An 8,760-nucleotide genomic window follows, 5' to 3' on the forward strand; every position below is an offset into this window, starting at 1 on the left:
CCTCTTCCGCGCCGCGCCGCCGCCGATCCGTTGATCCCCGCGCCGTCAACACGCCGCCGCCGGAGGTACAAACACCGGCGCGCCGCCGCCGGCGATTTCTGACCGGCGCACAGGTCTAGGCGCACCAGAGCCGTGTATTGGGAGAGTTTGGCCAATAGGCGGAGCAAAGGCCGCCGCCAGCGCCGATTATTCCTCCCGCGCTTAGAGCGTAAACTAAATTTGTGACACAGCATCGACCAATCAGGAGACCGCGACGTCACTATATTGCAAACGACATTCAAAGCGTGAAATAGAGGCGTTCAATCTCGGCCTCTCTGCTCCATCTCACAAATGTCGGCAGTGAAGACAAAGGTACAGGCGCGTGAACCTAGCTCAGCAAAACGCTTTTGTTTCTACGAGAACTCGTGCATAGGAGCCACTTTCCAAAGCCACGCGATCGTGCCCTTGCCTTTGTCTGCACTGCTGATGTTGGCTTTTTAGAACAGCGTCCTGGACTGGCGGAAAGAAAACAGTGCAAAGGGTTGGGCGCGCAAGCGTCTGGAGACGCGGAGTCCCGCTCGGCTCGTGCGCTGGCTTTGGCAGTGCTTTCTTTCACCGTCTCAGCTGAGACGCTGTTTGAAGCAAGTTGGCCCTGGTTTGGAGCGCACGTTCGTTTATTCTACACTTGAATATTGGCGTGACGAAAACCTCGCACGCACAAAGTTTTCAGTCACTGAGAGTTACACCTTTTAACTCTAGCGACGCTAAAACGGCTTGAATTAGTCGTGTCCACTGATCTCAATGACAATTGCTGGATCGCGCTTGCCGCTCCCGCAAGTGAAGCCACCGGGCTTCAATCGCTTGGGATACGATTTTCCGTTTTTGCTAGCCTTTGCTGCGGTTTTCCAGCGTGCTGACGACACGTTTTCTACTCGTTCGTCGTCATTCGCCGAAGAAGTTTTTTGAAGACTCTGTGTATTGTTGAGACTTGCCGTTGTGAACACGTGGAAAATTTTACGAAAGTGCAGTGTCGCAGGAAAAAGGCACAACGCGTCGAAAGGAAGGGCTGGCGGCGTGTTCAAAGCATCCTTGGCACGCCGAAGTGCCGTGTCTCTGTGCCTTCGCGCGCTTGGATACCGACCAAGAACCGACGCCGTGTGAATGTGTTTAGCGAGTGCAATGTGCGTGAAGCCGTATCAAAAGGTACAACTCGTCGAAAACGTGTCGCCGGTGTCGCGGCGTGATCAAAGCTTCCTTGGCACGCCGAGTGATGCATCTTTGTGCCTTCGCACGCTTGGATACCGGTCAAGAATTGACGCCGCGCCAAAGTTCTGAACGTGTGTCGCGCGTAGATGCCTTTAGATCATTTATATATATCGGCCACGGAGTTCTGGATCGTCCAGCTGTTCCGGTGAGTTGCTATCAATAAAAGGGGGAGATCTGTACGTGTTCTTATGTACTATATTAACCATGGCTATGTCCCAAATCTACTCTAATAGATTCCGTGGGAGCACGAATAGGGCAACGTTGTGGAGCCAGGGGGGTTTTCGAAAGCAAAAGTACAAGACGGCGAGAATGAAAATCTTTGAAGCGCGGCCGATATGGTCGTGTGCCATCTGTTGACCAATTACAATTAGGCGAGCCGCGCTCAAACGTCAACTGCAATTAAGTAGGTTGATGATAAGCCAGCACTGATCAGTGATGAGGAGCTGTTGTGCACGGTATTGTGTAAATCGTCTAAGGACGAAAAAAAGACGTACCTTCTCCCCATCTTCCGTCGCTAGTGGACGCTAGATTAAGCTCGTTCCTAAACCGCGAGGGGAAAAGACGCTGATCCAGAGGCACGAACAGCTTCACGCACATTGCACTCGCTGAACACATACACACGGCGTCGGTTCTTGGTCGGTATCCAAGCGTGCGAAGGCACAGAGACACGGCACTTCGGCGTGCCAAGGAAGCTTTGAACACGCCGCCAGCCCTTCCTTTCGACCCGTTGTGCCTTTTTCCTGCGACACTGCACTTTCGTAAAATTTTCCACGTGTTCACAACGGCAAGTCTCAACAATACACAGAGTCTTCAAAAAACTTCTTCGGCGAATGACGACGAACGAGTAGAAAACGTGTCGTCAGCACGCTGGAAAACCGCAGCAAAGGCTAGCAAAAACGGCAAATCGTATCCCAAGCGAGTGAAGCCCGGTGGCTTCACTTGCGGGAGCGGCAAGCGCGATCCAGCAATTGTCATAGAGATCAGTGGTCGTGTCACAAATTTAGAGTTAACGACCACCGCTAGGGGCTGTTTCGCGGCCTGTGGTTGGCCCAGAGATGCTCGCCTATTCAAACCAATGTATGGCCAAACTCTCTCGATAAACGGCTCTGCGGCGCACAGGTCTACCACGCGACCAGCGGCGGCTCCCATGGGCGCCAACTACAAATTCGTTTTGCGCCGTACAAACACCTCCCCCAAACTCCTAAATGCCACCGAATTCTCACCTGATTACTCTAAACTGATATGGGTCCCAGCCAGGGCCGTACCCAGAAAAAAATTTCGGGGGGGGGGGGGGGGGGGGGGGGGTTTCGGGGACAACGGCGGCCATTTTGAAAATGTATATTGTCTTATTTTCGCCTATGAATCATGTGCATCGGTGGCATTTAATGGAGAGTTATAGCAAACCGGAGAACCGGTCCCGGTTTGGTACCCGGTAGCCGACCGGCGCCACTGCGCGTGCGCAGAGGTGGAGATTAAAGGGACCATGAAATGACTTTTTTACTTTTTCCAGATAACTTTTACATTAAACCGTCAATGTTCACTGAATGCCGAACAGGCATCCGTTTTCGTCTCGGTTTATTAACTTCTACACAAAAAATTAATGAAATATCGACTTTTTCTTGACCGCAAAACAAGCCGTGACGTACGCTGCTTCCGGAACCGGAAGTTCTCTCGGCAGTTGGAGATGGGAGCGTTAGCGGCGACGAGTTGGGGTGTGCCGGTAGGTTTTACCAGTTTTACTGCGCCGATGTCACCGACGTATTTTCTGAATCGGCGCCTCTCATCGCCGCATCGCAGCTGAGCGAAATTCAATGAGATACGTTGCGCTACAGCGACAGCATACGCCGTTATGCCTGTTGGGAAGTGCAGCGAGTCTTCCGGTGAAGACTCCAGAAGTTAACCCAACTGTCATTGTAGGTAAAAGGCGGCCAGTGTCAGTCGTTTGCAAAGCGACGTAGATGGAAACAAATTGCCGCGGCGTTTTTCGCGGTCTCGGAGATGCAGGAGCGAGCCGACGTTAAAAAAGATACGTTTGAACTACGAGTGTCAGCAAGAGCCACGTAAATACCTGTTCACACTCGGAGCGGACGCGCGCGTTTGATGGAAGTGCTGTATTCGCGCTGTTGGTAAGCACTTCGGGACCGATCTTTTACGATTGCAACTCGATACTGACGCGGCACTCGGCAAAGAAAGGTTGGACCGGTATTGCGCGTATACCTCCCACGAACTGTTACAGCTCGACAGTGACGTGCAGTCTGTCAGAATAAAAATGGCATACCAATAACAAAGTGTACATACCGTGTTACGAAGGTAATCCATACAGCGTTTATTTCAGCTCTATATCACACAAAACAAGAAGAGAGAATTGACGAGGGTCCCTTTTCGACGAGTGTTCGTCAACCCTGCCTGGGAAAACAAGGGGAAGAGATTGACCTCACCTCTTAACCTAAAATTGAGGTCAGCGATCAAACTATAATACGGGAAGGGTCCACAAGGGTAGCGCGGGCATATTCCATTCAGCACGCCAGCCGGTCGTAGGCAGACAGACGGTCTTGCGACGAAGCAACGCTGCGCCGAGTCGGAGTGCCAGCTTCGTAGGAGCGGGATTCGCGGCTGTTGTCGCTCTTCTCGGGTGTTTGTGGATCCAGCGTTCTTGTTCGTCGTGGTCTGTTTTAAGTACATTTTTTTCTTGCTGCTTGAAGTCGGCACGCGCGAGATGAAGACGTAGAAAAATAAACGTTCAGTCAGTCAGAGTTCTGAGAGGAAGGAAACCAAAGGAAATCACCGTTCTGAACTCGGCCCTGCCCTACTGCGCACGCGCAGTGGTTGCTTCGTTTACCACACGATAGATGGCGCTTGGCTCTCAGCATTATCAAATTTTGCAATTTTCGCCACACATCTCTAATTATGCTACAAAATGTGGATCTGAATATTATTTAACAAAACTTTTAGGAAACATTCGCCGGCTATTTATTGTTTACGATCGCGGTGCTGGTGAGGTAGGCTCTTACCCAATAGGCGACCTGGATTTGGCTGACGTGCTCCATTTCCGCGGATGCATCGTAGTGAACAGGCGAAGGAAGGAAGGCGCAAAAGAGTCCAGTTTTCTTTTAAAAGTTCTATAGCAAATAATTTTTTTTGGCTCCCTAGTTTTGTGTTTTTGTGTTTCTTTTCACACCTTTTACGACGTGCGGTGGATGAAATTCGATTTTAAAATCATTTCATGGTCCCTTTAAAATTGGCTGGCTGCAAGTGCACCGACCAGGGCCGTACACAGAAAAAAATTTCGGGGGGGAGGGGGGGGGGGGGGTCAGAACCCCCTAACCCCCCCCCCCCCCCCCCCCCCTGGTTACGGCACTGGTCCCAGCCCATTCGGGGAATTCGGGGAACGAGACAGCCCATAATAAAGCCTAAGGTTTCGTCGACCGGGCAGTGGATGAGTCTGGCTCCCTCAATTCTACGAAGGACTCCATGATCACAAATTTAGATCTAACCAATCATTTTTAACTAGAGAGAACTTTTCTCCTCCGCACAAAAGCCTGAATAAAGAACATGAGGTTACGTGGCGTCGTCTCGAGACGCGATCGTTACGCACCCCTTCACTTCTCGCGCAAATTTATCCTGATAAATACAACCCCAACTGTAAACACTGCGGCCAACGAGCCATCTACGACCATATCCTATGAGATTGCAAAATAGAGCCACCCCCGGGTGACCTACTTACAACTCCTTCTCTCGAGCGGTGGGAGACCGTGCTCGATAGCTCTGACTCCAGAACCCAAGTTCTGGCGGCGGAGTGGGCTGATTAGGTCGTCGAGGGCTACGCATCACGCTCTTTTCGGCGAATAAAAGTTTTACAGTCAATAGCTCTAAAATATATTTTTCTTCGCTGTAAATTCATTTTATAACATTCTTTTTCCATCTAAACTGTTAAAAAAAAAGGAAAAAAATGTTTTTTTTTCTATGTGTTTTTTAAACATGCCTCCCGTCACGTCGAAAAGTGTTTGTTCGAGAGAGGGGTAGTTGGTTCACTCGGCCGCGAAATTGGTGTGGCCGAGGGGTCCCGCAAACGTGGAAGAAAGCAGAGGATAGCGGTGGCGCTGTAGTCAACTGTCCCTAAACAGTCTTGCTGGTCGTGAACTGCCAGCGTGTTGAGGTCGCTCCGAGTTCACGGCTTTTAATTTAATTTAAGGAACATAGGGAACATTCGCTTTTTGACGGTGCGAACATTTCGCAAATGCACAATTATGAAGCCTGAGGTGGGGAACGGACAAGGCAAACGCAGCTGGGGGTTTATTGACAAGAAAGCGGGACTCGGTGTGCATTCAGGCAAAAGATAAAAAAAAAAAAAAAAAAAAAAAAAAACACGTGCTAAAGCCCAGAGCGTTTACGGGCACTATTCCGGCTTGTTAATCCCCTGAAAGGTTCACTTAGCCAGAAAATGGGAACGCAAAAACCCAACAAGGAAAGACCCCCAGAAAAACAGAGCTAACATACCCTATCCTTTGATAGAACTACCGCAATTTTCTTCTTACTACAAACAAGCCAGAAGTCGGGGCAATAAAGATAAATAGATAAGGCTAAAATAAACTCCTCTACACATTAAAAAGTGCATGGTTCAATATGTTTGGCAAGGCAGTTCCGCAACGCATACGTGTCGTTGTTGATCTCTACCCCAGAAGGTCGGATCATTTTTCTTCTATATAGGCATATTGAGTGATTTTAGGGATTCGTCTTTCCAGCTTGAGAAGAGAAATATCACATCGGTGTCATCGTCGAAGGGGAACGAAAGGACAAGTCCTTGGCCGTGCTCCAGGCCAACTAAACTAAGCATTAACTGCCGTTTCAGGGGAAGGAGGCGGTGCTGAAGATTTGGGCAATTCCAGAGAATGTGTCGGAGTCCAACTGCGGACGCCCTGGCAGAGCAGTAGGGGCACGTCGGGCTGGCATCATCGGGGCCTCGGCCCCAGGAGGCCAAGACTCCTGGGGTGACTGCGGAGTCCGTCCGGATCCTTGCGAGGAGGACCTCCTCCCGCCGGGGCAGGCCCGCCGGGAGGGGATGTGGGCACGCGGGAATGAGTGCACGCGTAGCAACCCTTATGCGGGCCTTGCCCACGACGAGTGAGGCCTCCGGCTCATCCGGAATGGGGGTGGGATCAGGGGGGGGGGGGGGGGCGGATGTTCAATCAGGGACTCAGGCACGAGACCTCAACCTAGCATCCCCTGAGGACTACTACGAATGGACCAGAGTGAACGCGCATGCCGGAGCCCTTTTGGGCTTTATACGGGATGCACAAATAGCGCACCTAATCTAAACTATCAAGCTATGCTTGTTGCACGAATAAAAAAAAAAAAGCAAAAGAAAAGCAAAAAAACAAAACAAAAAAACTGCCGTTCCAAAATGTTAAAAAAAGAAAAAGAAAAAAAAAAAAAGGAAGATATTCTGGTAGCAAAACGGGAAGTGCATGAGCACAATTTTGGGTGACGATGATAACTACCACTTGGGAAAGGATACATATCTCCTTTCACCGCAGGCACGTAGCCAGGATTTTGTTTCGGGGGGGGGGGGGGGGGGGGGGGGCGCTTATGACAGAATGCTGTATGAGGAGGAGGGGGAAAGGAGGTCCCAGCAAAATGAAAGATTTCAAGGGGGGAAGGGGCGGGCCCCATGCCCCCCCCCGGGCTACGTGCCTGTTTCACCGCCAAGATTTTGCAAAAAAAAAAAAAAAAAAAAAAAAGGTCAAATGCCGCATTTAGTGTTTTCTGTCCCGGTGGTAATTTATGAAAATCGCTCATGGCAGAAAGTTCTTGCAGTTTTTATATGTAATTGTCTAGGGCTATGCTTCTGTGGAGGAGAATCTTGCTCTTTGATTCTCCGAGAACTTACTCGAGACTCGAAGCTGGTCTTTCTCCTCTTCGTCAAAACGAAGGGGAAACGTGCCTGGTCACAGCATTGTCTGAATGCGAGGAGGAAAAAGAAGTGTCACCCACCCCGTTTGTGTTTTACAAACCGCTCCTGGTTTTGGGACGTTTTTCACGCCGCACCGACGGTTTTCACCACTTCTTGGGTCACGGTCTCAAAACTAGACTCTTCTTCTTGGAGAACATCAGGTACCGGGGCAACCTGGGTGCCTACAAGGCCAGCTATGGCCTCCGCGGAGGCTGACCAAATGGACGCCATCGAACCAGTGGTTCTAACTGAAGAGACCGCTGAGAAAGACCACGCTTACCATATTATCCCGCCAAGTCAGCGACCCCACGCCCCTGTTAAGCGACGATTTGACAAAACCGACGATTCCACATCACAAGAGCCCACTCCAGCCAAACTGCTCCTCAGCAACTGCGATTCAATGGACGCATCCCAAGCAGAGGGAGACAACGAGGGATTCATCCTAGTCGAACATCGCCGTAAAAGGACAACAGGCATACCTGTGCTGTTCACTCCAACGCAAGAAGGGAGAAGATTACAGCAGCTAAACCCACTCAAGCTAAATGACGAAGTCAGGGCAGCTGCAGGCGCACCCTTCGTACGCCATCGATTTACAGCCAGGGGAGGTCTACTCGTTGACGTAGCAAAGCCGGCGACGGTCAACAGGCTCCTGAAGGTGCGCTGCCTGGGAGAGATCCTAGTTCAGGCCACCATCCCGAAAGCGTATATGCAAAACAATGGGCTGATCAAAGGAGTGCCTGACTCGTACTCAAACTCAGAGATGACTGAATTCCTCGAACCAGTATAGGAGTCATTGCAGCACGGCGCCTATACCAACGCAACGGCAAACCAGACGAAACAGTGCGGCCGACAGATAAAGTGGTGATCACTTTTCGCCCTAACACAGAACGCCCTGCCAAGGTTAATCTCGGCTTCACACGACATGAAGTGACTGACTATGTCGAAGCGCCCCCAAGATGATTCAACTGCCAAGCTTTGGGCCATGTGGCAAAATACTGCAGTGCCACCGCGATCTGCAAGAGATGTGGAGGAACACATGCCACCAAGGACTGCAATGGCGAATCACCTGTCAAATGCGCGAACTGCGGCGGAGACCATCCAGCCGATTATGTCAACTGCAAAACTCGACTTCAAGCTCTAGCGAAGAAGAAGAGTTTTATCAGAGGCCCCAAATTTTTCAAAAATGCGGATTGCACAGAGGTGGAACGTGATGCACCACGCTTAAAGGCCACAAGCCAAGATGACATAATCACCGCGGAGAGGAATCCAAGGGTTAAGGCTCCGAATGACAATGCAAAAAAGAAGAAAGCCAAAGCTGCTGGGACGAAAGAGGGAAAAAAGCAGACCTCTTCCGAGAAAGAACAAGAAGTGGAAGCACATTACTCAAAAGATGCTTACACCGACACTACCGCCACCTCAAAGACTAATACCAGAGGAAAGAGATCATACAGCGACATCGTCACAGGAAAAAGACCTTCTCAGAATTCGAAAATCGGGGATTTAGTTAGTCTAATATTTTCTGTTTTACCAAACCTCATTGCCAACCTACCGTCAGGTAATTTCAA

The sequence above is a fragment of the Ixodes scapularis genome, unplaced genomic scaffold (genome assembly GCF_016920785.2).
Source record: "Ixodes scapularis isolate PalLabHiFi unplaced genomic scaffold, ASM1692078v2 PGA_scaffold9__187_contigs__length_104089568, whole genome shotgun sequence".
Taxonomy (NCBI): domain Eukaryota; kingdom Metazoa; phylum Arthropoda; class Arachnida; order Ixodida; family Ixodidae; genus Ixodes; species Ixodes scapularis.